This window comes from Apium graveolens, chromosome 4 (genome assembly GCF_009905375.1).
Source record: "Apium graveolens cultivar Ventura chromosome 4, ASM990537v1, whole genome shotgun sequence".
In the NCBI taxonomy this organism is placed as follows: Eukaryota; Viridiplantae; Streptophyta; class Magnoliopsida; order Apiales; family Apiaceae; genus Apium; species Apium graveolens.
This window is the reverse complement of record NC_133650.1, coordinates 11,327,527-11,335,396: the sequence shown is the minus strand read 5'-3', so window position 1 is coordinate 11,335,396 and position 7,870 is coordinate 11,327,527.

Genomic DNA, 7,870 nt, shown 5'->3' with positions numbered 1-7,870 from the left:
GACTCTTAAAATAATTATTCATTAACGCATTTAGCTACGATATTCATTAAGCCCATTTTCTCAAGTCGGGACTACAAAAAGTTATTCGTTATATGAGGTTATTCATTTATCGAGGTGTACTTATGATTCTTAGTCTATGTCCCATGGTCCCAATTTTTGAACAAGCAAAAATCAAATTTGTTCAAAAAAAATCACATTTTATTATTGTTATTATCCTCATATTTTATTTAAGATGTTTTCAAATGAAGATGAAATGTATTTGTAAATTATGTATGAATATATGAGATTGAAATATTGTTTAACTGATTGAAAAAATTGAGTATTGAAAATATTAAGTGTGTTGTTATTGTTATTCTCGTCGTATTTTAATGTCATTTTAAATAGAAAACGAATATTTTTAGGTTGAACTTGAAAATAAAATAATGTTATCATATAATTTTCATGAAATCAAAGTAAAAACTCAAAAACTCGATAATAACCCCAATAATATTAAAAACTCGATAATAATCTATATAAGCTCGAAAACTCGATAAACTCGACGACCCGTTAAAAAACTCGATAAGATCGAACTCGTTAAAATGGGATAAGCTCGAAAGCTCGTTTAAAAACTCGAAAACTTGTTTAAAAACTCGAAAACTCGATTAAAAAACTCGATCAAATCGAACTCGTTAAAATGGAATAAGCTCGAAAACTCGTTTAAAAACTCGAAAACTCGATTAAAAAACTTGAAAACTCGCGAGTAGCTCGAACTCGACTCGTTTATTATCCGGGTCGAGCTCAGACATAGTTTTCAGGCTCGATTTTTTTTTGGCTCGACTCGACTCAAATAAAAAAAGCTCAAACTCGAATTTAATAAGCACAAACTCGAATCAACTTGAATTACATCCCTAATCTGTTTTTATCCCAAAAACGTGCGGGACCATGTATAATTGTGAAACAGGACTGTAGCACACCAATTTAAACTTGTGATCTTGTCTTGGGCTTTGAAGCCTCAGAAGTTGACCTTTCCTTGATCACAATGCCTTTTGCCTTAGGCCTTGGAGGTTTCTTTGTATTAAAAGCTTTAGACTTAAGATTTGTCTTCTCAGCTGCAAATCTAGCTTCTTCCTCCTTTAGAGTCTCTAAATCCATTCCTGGGTTATGCTTGAGAAATAATCTTCTAGCAATCTCTTCATCAAGTGTCTGAATCTTGGGATCCTTATAGTAGACAGTAGTTTCCCTTCCCTTAAGTTTCAAAGTTTGTAAAAACTTATGAGAGTCTTCACTTCCAGACTGAATCAGAATATCAGGCTTTGTCATCAGACTTTGATCATCAGAACTTGCTTTCAGAATTGAGCATTCACAGCTTCAGAACTTGTATTCTTCTGTGTAGAAGATTGGCTATAATCATAAATTAGTTTCTGTGAAGAAACTTTGCTGCTTTACCCTTGACATTTGCCCTTGCTAGGGTTTCCCTGGTCATCTTCTTTATCATCCTTCTTCTTCAGTGTTTGAATAGTAGAGCATTTGGACTTAACTACCTTCTCCCCTTTTTTAGCATCATCTGGCAAGAGTAGTGAAAGAAGGATTTCCACTGAAGATTGGATTTCATTGAGTTGTCTTGTTGGGAGGCTTGATTCTGCAGGACCTCATTCAGTTGGGCCTGTTGCTTTTCTTGAGCCTCCTAAATAGCTTCCACTTTCTCTTTAATTGGTCTGATAAACCTCTTTTTATCTAGTTTGATCTCCATGTCCAGCTTATCAGCTTTTTCCAGAAGTTTATCAACCTTTTCATGAGTAATAGAGTGTTGACCCTGAAGATTTTTAGTACTGAGAGCTGTGACTTTAAGTTGAGCTTTGAAGTCAGAATTTGTCAACAACTCATCAGCTTTTGTAATATGATCTGACAGAACTTTTGAGCCGGGAATGAAGTCAGATTCATTCCACGTCTTGGTCCATTCAACTCCTCTGTGAGTTTCTTCCTATAGAACAGGAGCATCTTCTTCAATAAACTTTTTAAGCAGTGCCTCCTTTCCAAGAATTGGAGCATTTACTGCAACACTGTTTCCAGAACTTGAGAGAATCTCATCATCTTCTGACAGTACTAAAGTGTGTGTCACTGAAGGTGATTCTGTTACAACTTCATCTATTTCCACATCCAGAATTGGTGTGGTAGGAACTTCAACATTTAGTGGAGAAACAGGTGGAGTTGTCTCCTTTGCTGGTGCTTCCAGATACAAGACAGTTGGTATGTTCAGCCTGTGAATATCAATTTCAGGACTTAATCCTGAATCTTCAACTGTAACAGATTCTTTGATTGGAGAGACATGAGGTGTGATCACTGTGTCTGGAACAGTGTCTTTAGGTGCTGAAAGGGCTTCAATGACTATTGGTTCTGATGAGATCAGAGATTCCTGATCCCCTTCCGAATCTTCTTCAACATCTTTAGCATTCTCAGATTGAGGTTGTGCCATATGCCTACCTGCTCTCATCTTCTTTGATCTGGACTTTGGTTGTGAAGGTGTTGCTTGAGCAGCATCAGAACTTGAAGTTCTTTTCCTTTTCAGAATTCCAGAACCCTAGCTTCATTATTCTTCTGAAAAATTACCTTTTCAGCTTATATCTCCTTCTGAAGAATTGATTCTTGAGCTGCTATTATCACAGGTTCTGATGCATGAACCTGGACTTGCTCATCTTCATCTGATTCATCCCTCAGAATTATCTTTCTTCTTCTCCTTGGTGGAGATTGAGGAACATATTTTGCTCTTGAAGATTTTACAACTGGCACCTTTTGGGAAGTACCAGAGGTTGGTTTGGTAGTAGGTGCTGATGGTTGTGGTTGAGAAGATTGTGATGGTTGGAAATAGGTTTTGATGGTAGGCTGTGGTTGAGAGTTGGAAGGTTGTGTTGGTGGAGGTTGAGAGGGTGTAACTTCAGGAAATTTGGGTGTGTATGTGTTGGGGTCAGAGTTTACTAAGAACTGCTATCAGAATTTATGCTGTTATCAGAATATTTCTCCAGTAATTAGAGAATGTGCAAAGTCATTAAGAAAAATTATTTTGCTTTTCTAATATATATTACTTAATACCAGGAATGCACTTGGGTCTTCCCTTTCACATATTTACTCTAGATCTCAAAGGAGTACCTGATTTCAATTTTTCTTTTCTTTTATTTTCTTCAGATAAGTGAGGCTTATCAAGCATGTAGTTCATCCTTAGGATTTACTGACATCAGAATTTGACAGATAAGAAGCAATAATCTAGTTTGTGACTTAGTAATAAGATATACAAAGTAAATTTGACTAAGATCAAAATCAGAATTTGCTTGTGTTATTGATTTCCACATAAACAACTAATTCAAACATGGGATACATAGTTTGTTAAAGACTACTAAGTCAGCATCTAATAAATAATCCTCATTAGAGTGAATAGTCACAGAACATTTAAAACATTTTCAGAGTTTATAGAATCACATCAAATAACAATCAATATTTAATATGTTACAATTTAAGCATAGATTACATGAAGATAAGACAATCTGTAAACACTGATCATAAAATCTGATGCATGAGAACAAAAACTAAATAGATTTTGAGAAAGGACCTGAAACCATTCCAAGTTCATTTACCAGTCTTGTAAAAGTAGCTTCACATAGTGGTTTTGTAAAGATATATGCTAGTTGTTGATCTGTTGGGATAAAATGCAATTCCATTATACCTTCCATCACATGTTCCCTTATGAAATGATACATAATGCTGATGTGCTTTGTCATTGAGTGTTGAACTGGATTTCCTGTCATAGCAATAGCACTTTGATTATCATAGTAAATAGGTATTTTAGAAAATTCTAACCCATAGTCCAGTAGCTGATTCTTCATCCAAATAATCTGTGTACAACAGCTTCCTGCAGCAATATATTCCACTTCTGCAGTTGATGTGAAAATTGATTTCTATTTCTTGCTAAACCAAGAAACCAATCGGCCTCCAAGAAATTGGCAGCTTCCACTAGTGCTTTTCCTGTCTATTTTGCATCCTGCAAAATCTGCATCTGAGTAACCTATTAGCTGAAAATCTGATTACCTAGGATACCACAATCCTAGATCAGCTGTATCCTTGAGGTACTTGAAAAATCTTTTTATAGCTATTAGATGAGGTTCTCTTGGATCAGCCTGAAATCTTGCACAAAGACAGGTAGCATACATGATATCAGGTCTACTTACAGTTAGATAGAGTAAAGAGCCAATCATACCTCTGTAGTTAGTAATATCTACTGATGCTCCAGTATCTTTATCTAACTTGGTTGCAGTGGCCATGGGAGTGGATGCAGCTGAACAGTCTTGCATTCCAAATTTTTTGAGTAAATTTCTGGTGTACTTGGATTGATTTATGAAAGTACCTTCTTCAGTTTTCTTGACTTGAAATCCCAGAAAATAGCTAAGTTCTCCCATCATACTCATTTGATATCTTGACTACATTAACTTGGAAAATCTTTCAAAAAGTTTTGTATTTTTAGAGCCAAAGATGATATCATCAACATATATCTGTACCAAAAGTAAGTCCTTTCCATGGTTAAGGTAGAACAAAGTTTTATCAATTGTGCCTCTGGTAAATCTACTTTCCAGAAGAAATTGAGCTAAAGTATCATACCATGCTCTTGGAGCTTGCTTAAGGCCATAAAGTGCTTTGTCAAGCCTGTAGACTTGATTTGGAAATTTTGGATCTACAAAGCCTGGAGGTTGTTCAACATATACCTCTTCTTCCAATTCTCCATTGAGAAAAGCACTTTTCACATCCATTTGAAAGACTTTAAACTTCTTGTGAGCAACATAAGCCAAAAAGATTCTTATGGCTTCCAATCTAGCAATTGGAGCAAATGTTTCATCATAGTCAATACCCTCCTGTTGAGAGTAACCTTAACAACCAACCTTGCTTTTTTTCTTGTAATTATGCCATCACTGTCAGTTTTGTTTCTGAACACCCATTGTGTGCCAACAATGGATCTGTTCTTTGGTCTTGCACTAGGGTCCAGACTTTATTTCTTTCAAATTCATTTAACTCTTCCTGCATTGCTTGCACCCAATCAGCATCTTGAAGAGCTTCTTACACTTTCTTTGGTTCAGTCTGAGATAGAAAGGAATGATAGAGACATTCATTTGATGTTGCAGTTCTAGTTCTGACACCTGTTTCAGGATCTCCAATTATTAAGTCAGGTGTGTGTGCTTTAGTCCACTTCCTTGCAGATGGAAGTTGATCTCTAGAACTGGATCCTCCCCCATGATCCATGCTGTCTCCATCAGCATTTTCTGATGCTCCCCCTAAAGTTATGCTCTCTGAGATTCCAGAATTTGAGTTGGATCCTTCAAGAATTGAAGAATCAGAGTTTCCAGAATTATCAGAATTTGGCTCATCAGAACTTGATGAATCAGAACTTGAAGAGCCAGAGACTGGTTCTGATGCTTCTTGAGAGTCTTGAGATGTGGTAGGATCATTAGCTTGCTCCCCCTGAACAGGTGCATTTTCCCTTGGAGCAGTTACCATAATTTCAATGACATCAGAATTTAACCCGTCAGAACTTACATGATCAGGATTTAGGTCATCAGAATTTACAGAATCAGAATTTACATCTTCATTTTCAAATCTCAGCTGATCATGATCATTGAAATCTTCAAGTCCAGTAATCTTTTTATCATCAAAAGATACATTGATAGATTATATGAAAACCCTTGTTCTTAAATTGTAGACTCTGAAGGCTTTTGTGGAAAGTGGATATCCAACAAAAATTCCTTCATAAGCTTTTCGATCAAATTTTGACAGCTGTTCAGGATGAGTCTTAAGAACAAAACACTTGCATCCAAATACATGAAAGTATTTCATATTTGGCTTCTTTTTCTTCACCATCTCATATAGTGTTTTTCCATGCTTTTTTATGAGTGTAGCATTCTGTGTAAAACAAGCAGTCTGCACAGCTTCAGCCCAAAAATAGGTTGGTAGCTTTGCTTCATCAAGCATAGTTCATGCAGCTTCAATAAGAGTCATGTTCTTTCTTTCTACAACTTCATTCTGCTTTGGAGTTCCAGGTGCAGAAAATTCCAGATTTATTCCGTGCTCTTTGCAGAACTCTTCCATGATTGAATTCTTGAACTTAGTGCCATTATTACTTCTTATTATTTTAACAGAATCTTTGACTAACTTATCCAGTTGTCTGACATGATCAGTTAGAGTAGATGCAGTTTTATTCTTCTTGTGCAAGAAATACACCCAAGTGTATCTTGTGAACTCATCCACTATAACCATAGCATATTTCTTCTTTGCAATGGACATGACATTGACTGGACCAAATAGATCAACATGCAGTAAGTGATAAGGCTTAAGAATTGAGGATTCAGTTTTGCTCTTGAATGAAGATTCTCTTTATTTTGCCTTTTGACATGAGTCACAAAGACCATCAGGAGCAAATACTGATTTTGGCAGTCCTCTGACAAGATCTTTCTTTACTAGCTCATTTATGTTGTTGAAATTTAAATGAGAGAGTCTCTTGTGCCAATTCCAGCTTTCTTCAATTGATGCTCTGCTTAACAGACAGATTGCAGAACCATCAGAATTTGTTGAAAGTTTGGCTTCATATATGTTACCATGTCTGTAACCTTTCATAACCACTTTGCCTGTAGAATTACTTACAACTTTATAGTGTTCTTCAAAGAAATCCACATGATAACCTCTGTCATAGATTTGACTCATACTTAGAAGATTGTGTTTAAGTCCTGAGACAAGAGCTACTGATTCAATGATGACATTCCCAAGATTGATATTGCCATATCCCAGAGTCTTTCCTATGTTTCCATCTCCATAAGAAACTCCTGGGCCAGCTTTCTCCACAAAGACTGATAACAGGGCTTTATTTCCAGTCATATTCATGAACATCCATTGTCCAGAACTAGGATATTTTTCCTGTTGCCCTGCAATCACAAAGACCACTATTGGTTAGTTTTAAGGACCCAGACTTGCTTGGATCCTTTGGCCTTTTCAAGTTTGTTAGCATTTGCAGCGGATTTAGTTTCAGAGTTTATGCTAACATGTTTTTATCAGACTTTATATCAGACTTTGCATCAAAATTTACACTAGAAGGAATTACACTAACTTTCTTTAAATAAGGTTTTATTTGATAATAATCATAGTACAAACTATGATATTCCTTACAAGTATAAATTGAATGCCATAAACTACCACAATGAAAACAAGGATTTTGTGGTTTAAACCTAATAGACTGACTCTTAACTCCTGATCTAGGAGGTAAAGAGTTTATATCTTTATTTTTCCTGCAAAAAGAAGCAAGATGGTTAGAGTTTCCATAATTATAGCATTTCTTTCTAGGAGCATTAGGAACATGCATATAATTATTGCTTTTATTCACATCTTCCTTTCCATTCCTATTTTTCCTATCTTCCTTGACCTTGTTCACATTTCTAATCTCTTTCAGCTTATGCTTAAGCTGCTTCTTAGTCATTAAGCCAATGTTTATAGCTGGTTTATCATGTTTTAATTTGTCAGAAGTTGAATTTTCTTTGACTTCTGTTTTAGAATCATTTATCTTTTTAGATTTTGACACATCAGTTTTTGCAACAAATTTAACAGGATTTACCTTTGTCTTTTCAGCTTTCTTGGTAAAGTTTGGTTTAGATGACACAGTTTCTTTTTCTTCTTTATCATCTAGGTAACCTAGTCCTTCTTTTTAATTTCCGTTTTCTAAGATTTTCTGAGTTGTTCTTCCATAGTTAGTCCAAGTTTTGATTATCTCCTTTTCCTTTTCTAGTTCAAATATAAGAGATTTATTCAATTTTAGCATTTCATCTCTAACATACAAAGCCTCATCTCTTTCTTTCTGAGTTTGATGGAA